This window comes from Elgaria multicarinata, chromosome 1 (genome assembly GCF_023053635.1).
Source record: "Elgaria multicarinata webbii isolate HBS135686 ecotype San Diego chromosome 1, rElgMul1.1.pri, whole genome shotgun sequence".
NCBI lineage: Eukaryota > Metazoa > Chordata > Lepidosauria > Squamata > Anguidae > Elgaria > Elgaria multicarinata.
This window is the reverse complement of record NC_086171.1, coordinates 51,362,829-51,382,724: the sequence shown is the minus strand read 5'-3', so window position 1 is coordinate 51,382,724 and position 19,896 is coordinate 51,362,829. Positions and strand designations below refer to the sequence as shown.

Here is a 19,896-nt window from a genome sequence, read left to right as displayed (position 1 = left end):
GACTGAGGATAATGGGAATTGTAGTACAAATCATCTGGTTAGGGACAGGTGGTCTAGAGGGGTTATGTCAAATTCCCTTTTTTCCCCTCTGCTACACCAGAAATATGAAAAGCAAATGCTACATCCAAAACCTTTTGGCAGCAAAATGCTACATCCAAAAATCTTTGGCAGCAAAACCACAATCAAAGCATTTCCGGGTAAGGTAGATCTTTCAATACTAATTTTGGAGTCTGTTTTCCTTTTTTATGGTGTGGAAGTAAGTGCAATCACTATCATATTTATAGTTCCAAGCTAGGAGAACCTTGCCAAACACCAGGTATCGGTAGCTACTCTGCTCTGATATAAAGAACAAGACAAGGGTGTGTGTGTGTGTGTGTGTGTGTGTGTGTGTGTGTTAAAATGGCTGATTTGGTGCTTCCAGCTGGACAGTTCATTCATCTGAGTGCATATTTACTTGCAATGACCCATTTCAAGTTTTTGAATCTTCAGCCTGATCAACCAAATACTCAGCACAACCCAGAATGAATTTCCTTCTCACAGACATTTGTCTGCATTACTGCCTTCTGATTACTGGCATTACCAGTTGGTATCCATGGTGATTATTAGATTCACTTTCCTATGCATTTTGCATTTATTGACATTAAATTTTGTTTTGATGTCATTTAAGCCCCTTGCTAATCCTGCCATTTTATGTCACCCACCCTAAAGTCCAGTACTGTGAAATCCTATATGTCTACTCAAAAGCAAGTCCTACTGGGGCTTACTTCCAGGTAAGTGGATATAAGATTGCAGCCTAAATGTTTAAGCTACTTCTAATATTTTTTCTTGGTTAAAAGCCCTTGGCTATAATGCCTCAGGCTGCCTTCTGATTGCATATAGAAGGTCTTTGTTTTCCACTTGTAAGACCATTGGCTGCAATCCAGGGTTACCACTTTACTGCTTTCCTCCTTGCCAACATGGCAAGAATATACGCAGCAATTTCCCCCCCGCTGGCCAATCAATATATTAAAAGCTCTATTTAATTTAATGCAGAGGGCAGTTTAAATTTGAAGACATTAAAGTGAATCAATCTAGGAAAATAAGCATTGGTAGCTTCTAAGTGGATTTTAAAAACTTTTTGAACTGCTCAGCTTTTTATTTATGGTTTTATGCTGGCTTCGTGTTTTAGCTGCTGTTTCAGAGAGCAAACCTAACTCACAGAGACACAGGGTGGAGGGATTAGGAGGGGGAAGAAGTGTCCTTCCACCCTCAGAGAGGAGCTCTTCCAGCAGAGGTCAGGAACAAACAACCCATCTGTCCTGGAGGACCCTGACATACCCGCAGAAACTCTAGGTGCAGATCTATCACTGGTGGTGTTTCTGGCAGTGGTAAGCCTCCAAATGAGGTATTCTATGGGTGGGTTGGAGGCAGCCTATTGGATCCAATGCCCTTCAGTTCCTCTGAGAGGCCCCAGATCGGGACAGCTATCTAAATCAACCTGGGATTGACATTAGGGTGGCCACTTAAGCATCGGCAAAAAAGAGGTAATGCATCACCAAAACGAGGACAAAAGAGAGCACCAATTTTTATAATATTTGCATATGCAAATGTATACATACAGGTGCAAATCTAGAAAAAAAAACCTACTATCATTTAAATCAAAGAGCACCATAGGGAGAAGACACTGACCAGTGACCTGTGTGCCTGCTCAGTTTGCTGTCCGGTTGCTAACTGGTGCAACATTGCCCCTGCTCTTCCTTCTTTTATTTTAAACCAGATTTGGACTGGACGCCCTTTCAAATAGAGGACTGTTCTCTGCCAGGTCTACAAAATGAAGGACTGTCCTCTCTAAGGTAGGATACCTGGTCACCCAAGCATAGATAGTTTCCTCCCCATTGGAACAGATGGGTGGGAATTGAAAAAGAAGAAAAGAAGCATAGGATACGTTTCCAGCAAAAACTGCCCCTCCATCTCCTGCCACAGCCGATGTGAGTTGGTAAGGTTTTGGATTACCTGCCACTTCACTCCCCACAGCCGTAGGATTGCCCTGCTTGTTATTAATTTAATGTTTTATTTGTAATGTTTTATGGTTCAATATACTGTATTTATCTATTGTTGTCTGCTGCCCTGTGAAAATTATACCTCAAATGGAGGGATATAAATACATGACATAAATAAGCAATGGTCAAAATGTTAAGTGTTTTTCTGTGATTGCTCTTGCATGAATCTTCATCTTGCCTCCCCTCTTCTTTTGCAAATGTGCACATCTCTCCACATTCTACTTTGTAGACAGCGTCCTTTTCTGTGGGAACTTGAAAAGGGGAGGGGCCATAGTTCAGTGATAGAGCTCCTACTTTGCATGCAGAAGGTTCCGGATTCAGTTCCAAATATCTCTCAGTAGCACTAGGAAAGAATCCTGCTTGAAGCCCTGGAGAGCCACTGCCAGCCAAGGTTGACAATACTGGCTGATATAAATGGTCTGTATAAAGCAGTTTCATATGTTCTTAACCATTAAAAAAAAAAAGCCCTAATGGCCGACCAACTGTTTCCTGTTTCTTGCTTGCCTGCCCATGAAAGTGGCCTCCTGCAGCCTCCCGCTCCTTTATTAAACACTTGAAACTGCCATTGCTTGGCGATTGATTCCTGAGGTGAGCTGTTTTATGTGATGTTTTTCATTGCAATCGAACATTCCTGGTGGCTGCTTCCTGGGGCCCTTCCACACGCTGTAGTGAAGGCGCCTGCATGCGCCCCAACTACGCCCCCAAAACGATAGTGTGTACCTGTAGCCTGAAGAGACGGAGGCGGCGGCGGCTGGGTAATCCGGGCGCGTCCTTGCCGCCGCCTCCCCGCCGGCCTCCTGCTGCCGGGGTAAGAGCGACCCGGGTCAGAGAGCTCAGCAGAGGCGGAAGCTGAGCTCTCCGACCCGGGTCGCTCTTACCCCGGCAGCAGGAGGCCGGCGGGGAGGCGGAGGCAGACGCGCCCGGATTCCCCAGCCGCCGCCGCCTCCATCTCTTCAGGCTACAGGTACACACTATCGTTTTGGGGCCGTAGTTGGGGTGCATGCAGGCACCTTCACTACGGCATGTGGAAGGGCCCCTGGAGACAAGACCATATCACTTGAAACCGCCACTACACAAGGCAGTTTCAACTGGCAACTCTGGATTACAAGAAGCAGCTTTCTGCTTGTACATGACTGCTAACTGCTGTTCTTCAAGTCCATCTACACCACAAACGTATATCTGTTATATACCACTTTAACTGTCAGGACTTCCCCTAAAGAACCATGGGAATTATAGTTGGGCGAGAGCGTTAGACAACTCTCTCCTTTGGTGTTACTGGTTGTAATTGTGCAGGTTCAGTTTTCATTGCTTTTGAATATTTCATACTTTCCATGCTTTCAGCAAGGTAACAACACCACACCTGCTAACTGTTCGTTTGTTACATTTATTGAAAGATGTATAAGCAGCCATTTCAGTATTCATCCGTTTATGCTCTCTTTCACTGGAGAACTTGTTAGGATCTGTAATATATTTACTTACCAGCAAAATGCTTCTGAATATGATGGGAATATGATAGGATGTATGTGAAGGCATGGCCTGCATCTGGAAAGGATTCATGGGGGCTCTGAGTGGCTCTGCATGCGAATTTGTTCTCATACAAGTGAATGGCTACTATTCACTTCTGTGTGGAAAAAAATGCTGTCTTGAGGGATATGGCCTCCCCCTCCCAAACATCTCTGATACTAAGCGATGGGGTCTCCACCACTAGGGACCTTCAGAGGCAATCTGAGTAAGTTTGCTTTTTGGCTCTAGGAAATTCCAGAATCAAACTCTAGGCCAGGGATGTGTGTACAGGCCCAACCCTTAGCATCAGGGCCAAAAAGATTATGCACCCTGACTCTAGACAGATGCTGCCAGATGCTGTTCAGTGTCTTAACCACATGAGCTGGCTGTGCAGAGGTTGAGATTTGGACAGACCCTAGGAGAAAGCACCATAAATGTTGAAAATCCAGAATATTCCCTAAAGAATGCAACTAAGTAGTGTAAGAGAGATGATGTCTTCACCAAAACCAAAAGAAAGGAGACCAAAGAGGCAATGAGTTGAATTGCTTATGAAATATGTCAGAAATTAAATCCCTGCAAAGAGACAATCCATTGTTCCCCATTTCTTTTTCCTTGTGGGATTTGAGCTCTTTAGCTGATTTAATATAGATAAACACATCAACTAGTGGTTATCCGTACCTCAATCCACAATTGTTTTTATTTATTTATTTCATTTCATTTCATTTCCATACTGCCCAATAGCCAAAGCTCTCTGGGTGGTTCACTAAAATTAACCAGATGATTGATAACTTTGGGTTCTAATTCACACCTCCATCACATCCATTATCAGACTCTTTTATTGCCTTATCTTTCATGCACCATGTGCACTGACTGTGCAGGGTAAATGCCAGTGTGTTATAAATAAATAATCATAACATGTACCAATGTGCCTTGGAGTGGGTGGGGTAGGGCAACGGGACCTTTTTTTGGTCATATCATCTCAGGGGGCACATGTTAGCAGTGGGCAGGGCCAAAGCAGGCATGGCCACCCCTCACTCTTTTTTACACCCACACACCATTCACACCATTCATGCACAAACACTTCCCAGACCTCCCCTTAGTTAATCCATGCAAATCATCTAAGGAGGGGGGCATTCTCTCCATTGCAGCATGCTGGGTAGTGTGGTTAAACCTCCCTATCCAGTGCCCCATTATGGGAATGACAATCCCACCCCTCTCAACTGATCCACGCCAGGCTGAATTTTATTTCCATTGTGTGGCATGCTACAAAGGGGATGAAGATTGGGACCTCTCCGCTTCTCAGCTGGTCATCCCTATTGCACACTATGTGGAGGATGAAGGTCATGCCAGGTAAGGGAGAGGAGTGTGGCTGGGGTACAGTTCCACAGGCTGGATTGGGGAGTCCCACAGTCTGGATTAGACTTTATTTATTTATTTATTGCATTTACATCATAGCTTTTTTCATCCAAGGAACCCAAGGCCATACATAATCCTCCTCCTCTTCATTTTATCCTCACAACAACCCTGTGAGGTAGGTTGGGCTGAGAGCCTGTGACTGGCCCAAAGTCACCCAGTGAGCTTCCATGTTCAGGTGGGGACTAGAACCCGGATCTCCCGACTCACAGTCCAACACTCTAGCCACTACACCATAGCGGCTCTAGAGGGAAGTTTCCTATCCCTGAACAATCTGCTAGTTTCTAACTTTCGTTCACACTCTACCTAGAGTCCAGCATGATCAAATAACAGAAGCCATGATGGGGATCCACAGATTAGGCTCATAGTCTAATAAGACTTCACTCATCTGTTTCCGCCTGAATAATTCTTTGTCAGTTGCAAACCGCTTCAAGAATCTTGTAGAAGACAGCCAGAGTCAAGCTGCAGGGCAGAGAGCAGCATCTTGAGCAGATGGCTAAGTTAAATGATGCTGAGGCAATGGCCGAGGCCTGACCTGGAAGTTTACATTCCAAGCAGGGTTACCAGTGACTGATGAAGAGGCCAATCAGGCAGGCTAGCAGGGTAGAATAAATCCTCCATGTGTGGGGACCTGAAATACCTTGTAGGTCAGTTGGCCTAACAGCCATAAGCTAGAGATAAATGTGCCAATTCAAGGCCTGCAGTGTTGATAATTAGCACCATGATTATGTAGCTAGAGAGTGACGAAGAATAAATTAAATGCATGTATTTCATTCAGCTGAAATTATGCTTGAACCACACCATAAGGAAGTCTTGTGAAATACTGTTTTCATCTGGATATATCGAGCACGCACAGTTTCACTGTGTCTGTGTGTGAAGGCTATTCTTTTCTATACAATTGCAATGTTCACACGGTTGTAGAAGAGTGGCATCTATGTACACCACAACAAACGTTACATATTTCTTAAACACGAGAATGGTTTAATTTCATTTATCAACATGAAACGGTGTGATCGGCTTGCTTAAGTTTTGGAATGTGTAAAGACACTGCTCCAGCAATGTTGCATCAGGGCCGGGTTACAGATTGCATGTAGTTTTCTTATCCTTTCTCCACAATGGGGATGGTGGTTGTTTTTCGAATGCAAAGGTGGATGCAAGGCCAAGCAGAAGACTGGCAGGTAGGAAGAGTCATGTAACGCTTTAGCTTCAAGCAAGCTGTTTGCTCCAAACTGCCTAGGCAAGCAGCTTTTCTGCCTGTCGGGGGAAAGGTAGCGGGATCCCAAACTTTTTCTTTTGCCAGCAAAACAGCAGCAGCTGGAAGTGAGATGGTTTTGGTTGGACACCTGGTCCAAGGAGAAAGGTTAAGCTGCATCTCCTTCCTCTTCACTGGTCCACCACTCAACCCTGAAGTCACCTGCAGCTGCTTTTTGTTTTAAACAAACTAGAGGAAAGAATCACAGAAGCATATTATGTAGCCCTGATAGAACACCATTGGAGGAACGTCCATGAACAGGATTCACGCATTATTTGACATTGCTCATGTATGTAGGCCTGTGAGTAGGGATGGATGAATCTCAATTTCTATTTCTCTGTTTCTCATCTTTCCAATTTTAAATCTTCTTCATCCCAAACCTTGAGAAGCTTTTAAAAAAGAGATTGCTTAAAAATTGGTATGTATTTTTATGCTCATTTCTCCTTACATATGCATATTTAACTTAATTTTTAATGTTATTTTTGCCAATATTCACAGTTTGTGTGCATGGTCTGCTAATATACTCATTTTTGTACACACTTCTTGATTGGAAAAGTCTGTTGCAGAATTTGAAAAAGTGCAAATTTTGAAGGATAATTGATTTTCATTTCGTGCATTGCTTTGAAAGTGTGGAATTGCATAAGTTTATGTTGAAATGTGAACTGGGTGAATTTCTCCTCCCATCCTTACCTGTGAGCTGTTAAATATACAAATAAACAGTTGACTGTAATATATGAATTAGCTCTTAGTTCTCTAACCCAGTTGCCTCCAGACATAGACAAATTAAGATTAATTATAGCTATTTTAAAAGGGGGGCAGCCAACAGCATTAGTAGCATCAACTTTGTGATCTCAGTTATTTTATCTAAAAGCAGCAATTTCACATGGGTTCCCTTGTAACAATTGTAAATTAATTCTAAGATAATTAACCTGCTAGCTTCTCATGGATGTGGCCTGTATGTAGCTACCTTACCAGCAGCTTATGTCTAGAGTAATTACAAGCGCACAGTCTTTACTTTAGCAGCAGTGGAGGATGGTAGCTCAGATTTTGGTGGGGCTGTGAATGCATTCTGGGCTTCAGTCAGAACCAGCCAAGACTCCAAAGGAGTTATCCAAGGTGCTGAACTTCAACCCCCAAATAGGTTCCTTGACATAAGTGAAATTTTGTCTTGCCCTTTATTGCTGATAAAGAACATTCATTCAATCATTTCATTTCTATATTGCCCAATAGTTGAAGCTCTCTGGGTGATTTATAACAATTCCTACAATAATAAAATACACAGTAAAAATACAGCATAAAATACAGCATAAAAATTTACATATGCAAAATTTAAAATAATTTAGACAGCTAAAAACAGTTTCAATATAATACTAGAGCTATTTAGATGACTGGCATAAATGCCCCACCATATGCCACTAAATGTCATTAAATGCTTGGGAGTAGAGGCATTCCATCATGGTCCTGAGCCATGTAAGGCTTCAGGTTCCGAGCCAAGTAAGGCATTATAGGTTAAAACCAGCACTGTGAATCAGGCTTGGAAACATACGGGCAGGCAATGCAATCATAGCTACAAATGTCAACAAAGGGAGAATTGTATGGTTCTTCATAACACACATCTGTGTTAACATACATCAGATTCTCAGCTATATTGAATAGGTAGGCTTTAACTGGTAAAAATAATAATAATCCTTGGCCATGTTAAATTTGTCACTACAAGCTTGTAAGGAAAGAGCTTAATGTGCATCTAAAAAGCTCTGTCATCATAAGCTGACTATGTTGCATGGAAGTTCACTTGGAAGGTGGGGAGGGGGAAGAAAGAAAGTCTCCTACCATCCTAGAAACCTTGTTTTACTCATGGTGAGATTAAGAAAAACAATGCATTGTTTTAATTGGTATTGAATACAATATTTTCAACTAACAGTTTGGCACATCAATTTTCAAGGCAGCCAGGGTTTCTCCCATAATCAGTAAATATTTCTTCCCAGCAGGGTAGCTGAGTTGCCATCTTATTTTAGTGACTGCAGCAGAACTACAGTTCCTGTTATGCTGAATCACGACGTGTGTGTCAGTGTCAAATTCAGGCAGTCTCCTTCTCCCTGTCATTGTTTTTCATGCCATCACCTTGCGAAGTAGTAAACAACTTAAAACATGCTCAGCCTTGAGCTTTGGTAGGTCTCTAGGGGAAGTGTATTCTAGAGTGGAGGGACAGCCATCCAGAATGCTCTCTCTGCATGCCTTGGAAAACCTAAACACTGCTCAGATGTCCCATTTAAGGGAATGTTCTGGGTCAGTTTGGGTCAGAATCAGTCCTATGGCTAGGGAATTCTAGATCCTGGTCTTAATGGCCTTACCAGAGGTGAGGGTGGGGTGACTTTAGACAGCTGTGTGTTGAAGCACAAAACTAACATCTCTTTTCCCCCACCAACCACCATTCCATACTTTACAATTCCTTCTACATTTCTGATACGTTAGAATGTTCCCCCAATCCTCTGAGCTTGTGCAGTTTTGCATTTGAAGCTCACTTATAGCATAGCATCATCATGACGTTTGCTTCTGCTGCCATGCTGCCCTCAGCAACTCCTGCCCTCTGGGTGGTCATGGGGAGGGGTAGACCATGGACTTTGGCCCCAAGGCCCTGCCCTTGCCACTTCCCTGGGCAGAGCAGCATGTTCAGCAGCAAATTCAGGATTCCCAGCTCCTGCTCTGCTGCCAAGCATTCCAAGTGGCAACAGAAGCATTTGCAAGGAAAAATACAAGGAGGTTCAATCTGCCCTGATCACCTCTTCCCCGTGCAATTCCTCCTCCTGGCTGCTTTTCTCTTCTTGCCTAGGAAGCACATATGGTTGCCCTGACTAGTGATGGGAAATGGCCTGAGAGAGGAGTTACAGAGGGAAAGCAGCATGTGCTGGAAAGATTCAACATCTCTCTTCCAGCCACTACTTCTCCCCTGCAACTGCTTTTGCACATACTTTGCACATTTTGCAGCAAACGTGAGGTTGGAAATTCTGTGTTTGTTACCAAAACCTCCCCCGCCACCCGTTCACTGAGATCAGATATACTGGTTAGGTGCCCCCGTTCTCAGAGATTAGCTGGGCAGCAATCAGGGTACAGGGTCTTTTTGGTGGTGATGCACTAGTGGATTGTAATAAATGCTGAAATAAATAAATACATAAATAAACTTGGCACACAGAGGAGAAAGAAGAGGGGCATATGTAGGAGGCTCATCCATCCCAGCTACTTTCCAACTAGTATAAGCGGGTTTGCTGCCATGAGGTGAGGAACAGCAACAGAGAGGGTAAGGAAGAAAAAGGAGCTCTAGCTTATTTGAAACCTCTCCGATTTCACAGCCAACATGCAAATGCTTTTCCAGCTCAGCCACTTGCTTTTGCTCACATTTTTGTCTGCCAGCTTATACTTGTAGGAGAATGAAGGAGAAATTAATGTGGCTGCAACGCAGCCAATCAGTCAGACTTGGGGATCTGACTGATTGGCTGGCAGCTTCCAGACAACCCTTCCAACAGTCGTGCATTGCTACAATCTGAACTAGTCAGCAAGAAAGCGGTACGGGTGAATAATAGCAAATCGGAGTCTTCTACACGGTGTTCCATGCTTGTGCAGCTCACAAAGCGACACCTAGCCAGGCTCTCTTGAGTGTTACAGACCAAAGAGAACAGAACAGTGCGTTTTGCTCAACACACACTTTACAAATCTTCTCGATATATTGAAACAAACTAACAAAATATTGCTGATTTCTTTTCTGGGAGGAGGAGGAGGAGGAGGAGGAGGAGATGATGTGGGAAGTCCCAAGTTTCTTCATTCATCCATTCTGGCGATTTGTATCTCATAGAATGAATTTCCCCAAACCGATTTTAACATTGGAACTGATCTCAAGATCTTCCTGTCCTTTTTGAGCATTTATTGTTGGTACTTTGCAGGCAGAATGTTTTAGCATCGGTCATAAAGGGTAACAATCAGTCACTAGGCTGGCTGGCTTTTATGACCTTCAGCGCAAGCGTTTGAAGAACACAATAGAAGGGGCAACTTTTATGCCCCCCACCCACTGCTTCTTGCCTGAGAAAGAAAATCATTGGTAATTCAAATGTGATGATATAGCAGCAAAAGACCTCTTGGAGCTCAATGGCAGAAAATGTCCTGTTTTTTTTTTTTAAGCCATATCTATACTTCATTAAAGCTGAGGCAACTGCACCATGTTCTGCTTTGTTGATCCCTGGCTGACAACAGAGTGCTGGACTAGATGGACCCTTGGGTCTCATCCAGCATGGCACTTCTTACGTTCTTAAATGAAAAAGTGGCAAACGAATCACAAATAAACCAAAACAAATGTAGTCAATCCATATTACTATAATACCTTTATTAGGCCAACCCAAAGATTACAAAATGTGCGGGCTTTCAAGATCTCCAGATCTTTTTATCAGGCAAAATGTTACAAAAAGCAGATTTTTGGTGTATGGGGTGATTGGGGGTGGGAGGATGACTTAATAGCAAAGTTACAGTAGTTGTATGTTCAGAGTCCAAAGATGAAATGTGGGGAAGGATCTGCAGACATTCAAATTAAGATCAGGTTAGAGCTGAAGTTTTCCCTAGGATTTCTGGGAACAAGAAATGGGAAAGTGCCAGATCCCCCATTTGCAAATATACAGTTCAACTATTACTCAAGCATTTTTCCATCCTGGGTGAAGCACACACAGGCCCCTTTTACTAGTGGATCATCGAGGAAAAACTAGGTAGTCTCTATATTAATCAAGCTGGAGATAATTTTAGATTTTGTACTAGGTAAAAACAAACAAAACAAAAAACAGGCCAAGCAGAATATTTATTGCTGCCAAAGCCCTGAGCTGGATCCATAAACATAAGGCAGGAAGAAAAGTGGGTTTACTCAGCTCTAGTGTACACAGAGAGTGTTCTTTAATTGTAGAAAACCCACTAGCAAATAGAAGTATTTTATGAGCTTGCTCCCTGGAATAGAAAGGAAGATCAAGTGCCTCATTTGAAGAAGGAAGGTGAGGAAGGAAATCCTATTAAAACAATATTAGGTGTTAGGCTGTGGAGATTAGTATGGCTTTTAAAGGGAGATGGAAACTTGAAAAAACAAGCAAGGAGACAAGACTGTTTGTGATGTCTACAGGTTCTGATGGAAATAAGAGAGTTTATTAAATTGCCCACAGGGCGTTCACAAGTTAGCTAAAAATGGAGCTACTCCAGGCCAATTTAGGATTGTTCTTTGATTCACCCTATTGGGCAGATGCACGCTCTGTGGGGAAAGCTGTGCCCCTCCAGATGTTTTTGGATTCCAACCAGCTTGGATAATGGTTGAAGCTGATGAGAGTTTGAGTCCAAGACCATCTAAAGGGCCATAGTGTCCCCACCCCTGCCTTAGGGCTCATCTACACCAAGCAGGATATTCTGCTATGAAAGTGATATATAAAAGGCAGGAGCCACACTACTGCTTTGTAGCAGTATTGAAGTGCACTGACAACTCTTGGGGCCCATGACATATACCAGGTACTGCTTTCATACCACTTTCATAGTGTTATATCCTGCTTGGTGAAGATGTGCTTGGTGAAGATGGTACTGAAGTGCACCGACAGTTTTCGGTGCACTTCAGTACCACTATAAAGCAGTAATGTAGATCCTACATTGCACTTCAATACCGCTATAAAGTAGTAGTGTGGCTCCTGCCTTTTATATACCGCTTTCATACTGCTTTCATAGGCCACAGCTAGACCTAAGGTTTTTCCTGGGATCATCCAGGGTTCGCTCCTGCCTGAGCACTGGATCCCCTGTGTGTCACCTAGATGAACAGGTTTGACCCCCGGATGATCCAGGGATAAACCTTAGGTCTAGCTATAGCCATAGTGTTATATCCTGCTGGTGTAGATCTGCCTCTCATTTAGTGATGCAGAAAAATGTCGCTTCCATTTGCAAATTGCCCCAACTTGCCCTGTTCACAAACCCAAATGGAAATGCAAGAAGGAGCACATTTTTTTAAAAAAAAAGATTGCACATTCCTGAACTTATGATCACGTTTGAAAAAAATGCATTTGTGGGGAGGGAGATGTGGCTTTTGAAATATATATCACATTTTCACACCTTAGTGAAGGGGGAAGTGCACAATTTTGAAAATTGTGTACAGAAATGCACGCTTTCCCTGTTCGAAATATGCATTTTTTCCATTCGAACAAACGGGAACACAGGGCAGACACGAAAAGGGGGGGAGGAGAACTGAATCAAACTTCAGATTCACGTTTGGAGAATTCCAGTGAGCTCAAACACCACTGGTTCTCCTATTCCTACTCGCACTAATCAGTTTGACAATTCTGCCATCAGCACTCAGATTGTAAGATGAAAGTAGCAAGAGACTTCCCATGCCTGCTTATAGAACATACACTGGAGATGAGTGTAGACTCTTTATGTTTTTAAGGGCCCAGTTAATCACTCAGCAGGTTTAGAGACTGCCTATGCTTGGCTAGGACTTGTTTGCTAAGGGTGGCCTTAGCTACAAGCCCTGCTAGTTGGGGCATGCTGGGAGCTGTAGGACTTTTTTCTGTCTAACATGGATTGGATTGTGCCCTAAATGTCTTGTGCTTCCAATGTTATGTCCCAGGGGAAACTTGGGCAGCAGGGCTGCAGAATCTCAGGCCTGAGGTCCCAATCCACTTCTTCTGAGATCTCTCGATTGCCATGCCCCATGCCCCTGGTCCACCACTTTTCCCCCAACTACCAATCATAACCTCCAAGTTAGATTACTGCAATGTGCTCTATGTGGGGCTGCCTTTGAAGATGGTTCAAAAGCTGCAGCTTGTGCAAATTGCAGTGGCCAAATCGATAACCAGAGCCAGAAGGCTTGAACATATAAGACCAACTCCGGCCCACTTGCATTGGCTGCCTGTACGTTTCCAAGCCCGATTCAGGGTGCTGGTTTTAACCTATAAAGCCTTACATGGCTTGGGACCACAATACATGATGGAGCGCCTCTCCCGACATGTACCTACTCATACACTACTCTTCACATCTAAGGTCCTCCTCTGGGTGCCTACTCCGAGGGAAGCTTGGGGGAAGGCAACAAGGGAGAGAGCCTTTTCAGTGGTGGCCCCTCAATTATGGAATGATCTCTCAGAAGAGGCTTGCCTGACACCAACATGGTTATCTTTTCGGTGCCAGGTCAAGACTTTTCTCTTCTCCCAGGCATTTAACAGCATATGTTGAGTTTTTAACTGACCCAGAATAGATGGATATTGTATGTAATCTGTTTTTATGCTTTTTATGGTTTTAAATTTTGTATATTTGTTTTTAATGTTCCATGTTTCAATCTTTGTAAACCACCCAGAGAGCTTTGGCTATGGGACAGTATATAAATGTAAATAATAATAATATGATGGTTCCCTGGTTTTGTGCCTGGTTTCCTCCCATTCTAAAAGGTTGAAATGCCCCTCCAAAGGTTTAGTTACTGGCAATAAGAACACTAAGCCAAAACTCCCCCCTCCATTTTTTATTGTGAATTTTTAAACAAAATAAAAACCCTAAAATAAATAAATAAAGATAATATAAAATAGACATATACAACTACATACTTCAAAAGCCTCAGTTTCAAATATCACAATTTCTAAATGAAGAGAGAGAGAGAGAGAGAGAGAGAGAGAGAGAGAGAGAGAGAGAGAGAGGTAAAGTAGCATAGTTTACTTTAATCTATAAACATCCATAAAGGCAGACAAAATGTCTAAGTCCGTTCATAAGTGATGCCTGTATACCAGTCTTTCAAATGTTACTAATGTTGTTAAGTCTTCAATCCATTGCATTATAAGGAGTGTGGTTTTATCTTTCCAATGTTGTAGAATAATTCTTTTGGTAGTCAAAGGGCACGAAAAATCAATTTACATTGACTGTGTGTTGTTTTCCAAGAAATTGGTACATGATTTAAGATAACATGTACATCTGAAAATATTAAAGAGCTTTCTAATATAAAATTTATGTGTCTGATAACTTCCTCCCAAAAGGTGATGACTATTGGACATTTCCAGAACATAGGAACAAAAGAACCATTAGCTGTATAACAGTTCCAACAATTAGTTGATTTGAACAAACCTTTATTAAACAGATGCTATGGCGGCCAATATACCTGAAACAATATTTTCTTGCTGGATAAGACATAACTGGAGATCCATTGACATATCAGATACTGATGCCAAAACAAAGGTCCATTCATTTGATAAAATAGGACATTCCAATTCCCTATTCCATTCCTGCTGAATCCCCCTTGTGTCATATTTATTCACTGATAATAAGTATTTATAAACATGAATTGTGGGTCTATTTATCTGGTTAGCCACAAGTGCTTCCAATAATAAAAGAGATTCTAAAGCAGTAAAAGCCACAGGGCCAAATCTAGTTTCTAACAAGTGTTGCAGTTGCAAATACTGCCATTCAGCTATGGCCGATAATTAAAATTTATCACACAAAGCTGGAAAAAAACCCCCAAAAATCTCATCATTTGCACCCAATAATTGATCCAGGGTAAAATTCATACTGTCTGCCAGCAAAACAATTTCTTTCCACTTTTTAAAGCTGGATTTCCCCATATAATCAATTTAGCATGAGAAAATGGAACAAACTAATTGGAATCACGTTATATTCCACACATCTCTAACTGCTAAGATTGTGAGAGGAGCCCTTTCCACTTTAATATGCCCAGAACCTAATGCCATCTATTTGGAAAGAGGCTCCAGACAGGATGATTCCAAAACTGACCAAGGTGGAAAATTGAATCTAAGTGGAAAGGACCAAAATTTGGTGCAGGTGACCAAAAAAGCCTGATGGTATATAGCAAGGTCTGGAAGGCCAAACCCACCATCTTTGATTGGAAGTTGCATCCTTTTCAGAGATTTTCTTGGTAGAGAGGAACCCCAAAAGAATTTCCAAAGCAAAGGATTAATTTTTTGAAAATATTTACTAGGTATAGATAAAGGGATTCCACATATAACGTAAACAAATCAAGGTATAGTATTCATCTTAACTGTATTAACCTTGCCCCATAAACTTAACTTTAAGGATGCCCATCTATCAGTATCTCATAAAATATCACTGATCAACTTATTTAGATTTAACTTAATCTTTTGAGATATGTCTCTGGGAACAATTATTTCCAAATAAGTGATGGAATTAGGTCACCGACAGAATTGCCAGTTGGCTAATATACTAGAATGTAGCTTATCTCCAATCAGCATTATTTCTGACTTTGACCAGTTAATTGAATAGCCAGACAAATCACTGAAAGTATTAATCAGTTTCATCAAGGCCAGAACCGATGACTGGAGTTTTGACATAAACAATAAATGATCATCACATACAGAATAATTTTGAATTCTAAGTCAACATGTACAAAACTGTGAATATTGCTGCTTTGCGTAATGGCACATGCCAGTGGTTCCAAGCATAAATCAAACATCAATGGGGAAAGTGGACATCCCTGTCTAGTACCCCAACCAAGTAGAAAAAAGGCAGAAAATAATCCATTAGTTCTTACTCTTGATCATTTGACCCCACCCCATCATTTGCACACAGTTTTTTTTTAGTGTGCAGATGAACACAAAATGTGCAGTTGGGGAAAAAATATGCAGTTGGAAAACTGATAATGTGCAGTTGATGGTGTGACTGATGTTGCTGGGTCCTGTGACAGTGTTGCCTGAATAGATGTGGGGGCAGAGTTGGCCCTTGGGTCTATTGCATGGTCTGGTCCCTCTGTCCTGTGTACTACTGCTGGTTAGCATCTGCTTCAGGTTGGGAGGGTGTCTGTAGGCCAGGACTGGTCTGCCTTCCAAGGCTTGTGAGAGAGTGTCTGTGCTGATGATGGGTTGGAGTTCACTGATGATCCGTTGCAATGGTTTTAATTGGGGTGCTGTAGGTGACAACCAGTGGTGTACTTATCTTAGTCTGTCATCCTTTCTGGGTATCTGTATGGCCCTGTCAATCTGTCTTTACGTTTAAGGTGCTACTAGTGTTGGTGATAATCTGTCCATTCGTGAAAGAGAAATAATGTGTTTGGCTTGGGCAGGTGTGTGTGTGTCTTGACAGGGCATTTGTGCAGTTGGAAAACTTGCTTTAAAAAAACCCTGCCCCACCCCCTATTGGAATGCAGTCCCCAAGAGCTTCTCCAAAATTAAATTTGGCCCTCAGGTTCCACACCCCTGTTGTACGGGGAAAACAGGCAAGATGTAACATGCATCTGAAACTTGCATGCCTCTAAAAGTGACACTGTTTGGATTGAGGATGGACGAATCTGTCATGTTCACTTTCTCCCACATTCAATTTTTTAAAATCTCAAGCTTTTTCCATCCTGTATATGAAAAAATGTACAAATTTTGGCAAATTCTTATTGAAAAGGAACCAAACTAAATTCCTACCCATCTGCACCAGCCAAATTCAATAGGTACAACTATTCCTGGCATGGAGAAGACTACATTGTGCCTGACTGCCATATAGCTGTTGAAGATGTGAAGCCTATCAGAAAAAAAGGTGGCAAGCCTAAATTCAGCACACCACAAAGATAGTTGATGCATAGGGATTCATATCCAAACTTCTAAGAGCTATGTACACAAAGCCCTGCCTGGGTGGTCAAATCTGTCAGTTTCAGCGTCTTCCACTTTCGAATTTGTCAGATCTCAAGTTCTTTCTGTTCTGTTTACAAAGACATTTGCAAAGTTTGGAAAGTTCTTATTAAAATAAAAAAACACCCAAACGAGATTTTCATCTATCCCTCTTTGGATAATACTGGGAAGAACACAGAAAGCAGAAGCTGCCACACCTTCACTTGGTATATTTTGTAACTCTGAATCTAATATGAGCTGGGCTTGTTTTATAGGATCTGAGAAAAAAAAGCTAAACATATTTTGGTGCATGGAGAAGAGTGGCAGATGCAACCTCTCCCACAGGCTGTCAGCTAGAGCACCCTGATGGGAACAGGAAAAGGTTGTCAGGTCTATTAACCTGAACAAATGTAAATATGAACGACGAATGCAGAAAATGCCCCAATTTGAAATGAATTTTGTTCTAACCAACTGCTGAGTGAAACAATTACATATGCTGCGCACATGTGCAGACAGAGAAAGAAAGAAACAACATGTTGAAGAACATAAAACTAGTTTGTGAGTCTTTCTGAAATCAGTTCAGTTTCTTGGGTCTGGATGCACATTGCTGGGTTTCTTTAGATTGTCAGTGGCGTATTTAGGATCTGTTATTTCAAATCCTTACACAGTAGTTTGGCTTGCACATAATGCTAAACCAGGGTTTAGTGCTATGTGGATGATCCTGAGAAAGGACTATGGCTTGCGTCTCTTCCCCTGCCCTTTCTTCTCCCATGAGAACTTTGACAGAATTTAGCACACTTTTAAAGAATCCTGTCTTAGCATTACCTTCAAAGCTGGAGTCCTGGGCCTAATCTACACCAAGCAGGATATTGTACTATGGAAGCGGTATATGGAATGTGTCAATGGGCCGCAACAGTTGCCAGTGCACTTCAATACCGCTGTGAAGCAGTAGTGTGGCTCCTGCCTTTTATATAAAGCTTTCATACTGCTTTCATAGTGCAATATCCTGCTTGGTGTAGATTAGGCCCTGATTTAAAACAAATTCTAGCCAGTTGCTAAATAAACCGTCTTCACACCATGGGTTCAGAAGCTGGCTTATTAAATTAAATAGTTTGTTTTAAACCAGGATCCCTGGTTCAAATGTTGCACTATGCCAAAATTCTTTAAAAGTGAAACTAAACGTGCTGAAGTCCTCCTCTTGGTCGTACAGGAGGAGGGGAGCAGAGGTTGGAGCACGCAAGCTCCAGACTTTACTTGGGCTCATGCAAGGTCATCCACATAACAGTAAACCATGGTTTAGTACAGGGGTATTGACCCTCCTTCAACCTAAGGGCTGAATTCAATTTTAGAGAAGCTCTCAGGAGCCCACATTCCAGTTGTGTTGGGTGGGCCCAAAGGCAAAAGAGGTGTGACAAAAATACCAGCTTTAGCTTAAAACTTTTACTGCTAGTAACTAAGCCTTTGGTGGGGCATTTCAACCTTTTAGAATGTAGGGGGGATGTCCAAAGGCCAGGAAACAATCAATGGTCAAGGAAATGGGGGCTAGGCCAACTGTGGAACCTTGGAGGCCCATATTGGGACCCTAGGCAGACTAGAGTTGGCCATAGGCCCCTAATTAGCATTACATGTGGACCAGAAATAGGTGGGTGGAGAGAGTGGGAACCATGTAGGATCCTAAAGGGAGGGCACCAGCTCATCACCATTCTAGCAGAAATCCTCACGAGCAAACCCACAAACCTATCTGAGCCTGCCAGTGCCATCTCACCAATATCTCTGGAGCAAAAGAACGGATGATCTGATCAGCTCAATCACACATACTAAGGCCATAGCTAGACCTAAGGTTTAACCCTGGATCGTCCAGGGGTCAAACCTGTTCATCTAGGTGACACACAGGGGATCCAGTGCTCAGGCAGGGGCAAACCCTGGATGATCCCAGGATAAACTTTAGGTCTAGCTGTGGCCTAAAACCTTAGGTGATCAAGAAGTGCCTATCAGTTTGGGAATGAAATCTGTGCCTCTGTAAAATTCTGCCTGCAGCTGTTAAAAGTTCAATGCTTCTGCAACCCTACCTGTGTGGATGTGTCTTAATTTAGGGCAATTGAGGAAGAGTATATGAGAGGCATTTTCTTCCTTTTAAATACATGGCTGAAATGGTAATCATGATACTAAATCCAACTCTGAAGAAAATAATCACAGAGTGGTAATAAATAAAATTTAGGCGCGATTAACCCAGAACAATTATGTATGCATGCTGAGATTGAGACCATCCTGGGTTGGCTTGAGTCTTGGCTGAACCCCTGGAAATATTAGTGAGGTGGCAACAATATGGGTGATGTGTTTGGGGCAGAGCCAGCCCTACCGTTAGGCAGAGTGATCCAGCCACCTCAAAAGGCAGATGCTAATGTTAGGGAGCAGACAATACTGTGTGCGCCAGATGGCTTGGTCTGCTCTGCCTAGCCAGCACCCTCTTATGCAGTGAAGGGTGCTGTCCCATCTCCAGTGTTACAGGAAGATTCAGCAGCCGGTCTGGTTGGCTCTTGGACATGGAATGGAAGGAGGAACCATCTTGTCCTTTGTCTCAGGGAATGAAACATCTTGGACCGGCACTGCGCTAGGATAAGCATGGGGTAAATTAATTTACCTTGGTTTGGCTGTCAGTGAATTTCTGCAGGCACTTTGCCAGCATAGAGGGGGAAAATAAAGGAATTCACTGAAAACATTCATCATTGAAAGTGCCTCTCTATGAAACTTATGTTCCACTTTGTTTCAAGAGAGGACAGATGTTCAAAAATCTGGAGAAGTGCTTGATATTGGGGGGAGGAGGGAATGCTGAAGTACTTTAAAATCTCATTAGAATTATAGTGGAAGTTTCAGAGGGATTCCAATTCATTAAAGATAGAACTTTATGGAATGTAAGACTTATGAGCCAATCCTAAGACTTGCTGTGTTATCAAATAAGTGCTTAGTAGGGATATATAAACTCCTTTGCCAATGCAATAACACAAACCATGGCATTAACTCAGTAGTATATTATACTACAATTCTAGCCAGACAGTTTGTTTAGGCTTCTAAACTGATGAACAGTGCA

General features: G+C 42.4%; 1 long non-coding RNA gene across 1 annotated transcript in view; it reads right to left on the bottom strand.

Annotated features, from left to right (window-relative positions):
• Window positions 1-5,907: 5,907 nt before the first annotated feature.
• LOC134413579 (uncharacterized) overlaps window positions 5,908-19,896 on the bottom strand; it is a 34,302-nt gene continuing 20,313 nt past the window's right edge. Inside the window, exons 2-3 of the long non-coding RNA XR_010026550.1 lie at window positions 7,223-7,468; window positions 5,908-6,396 (exon numbers count right to left, since the gene is read on the bottom strand). This is a non-coding gene — a long non-coding RNA (uncharacterized LOC134413579). The remainder of the gene's footprint in view (window positions 6,397-7,222; window positions 7,469-19,896) is intronic.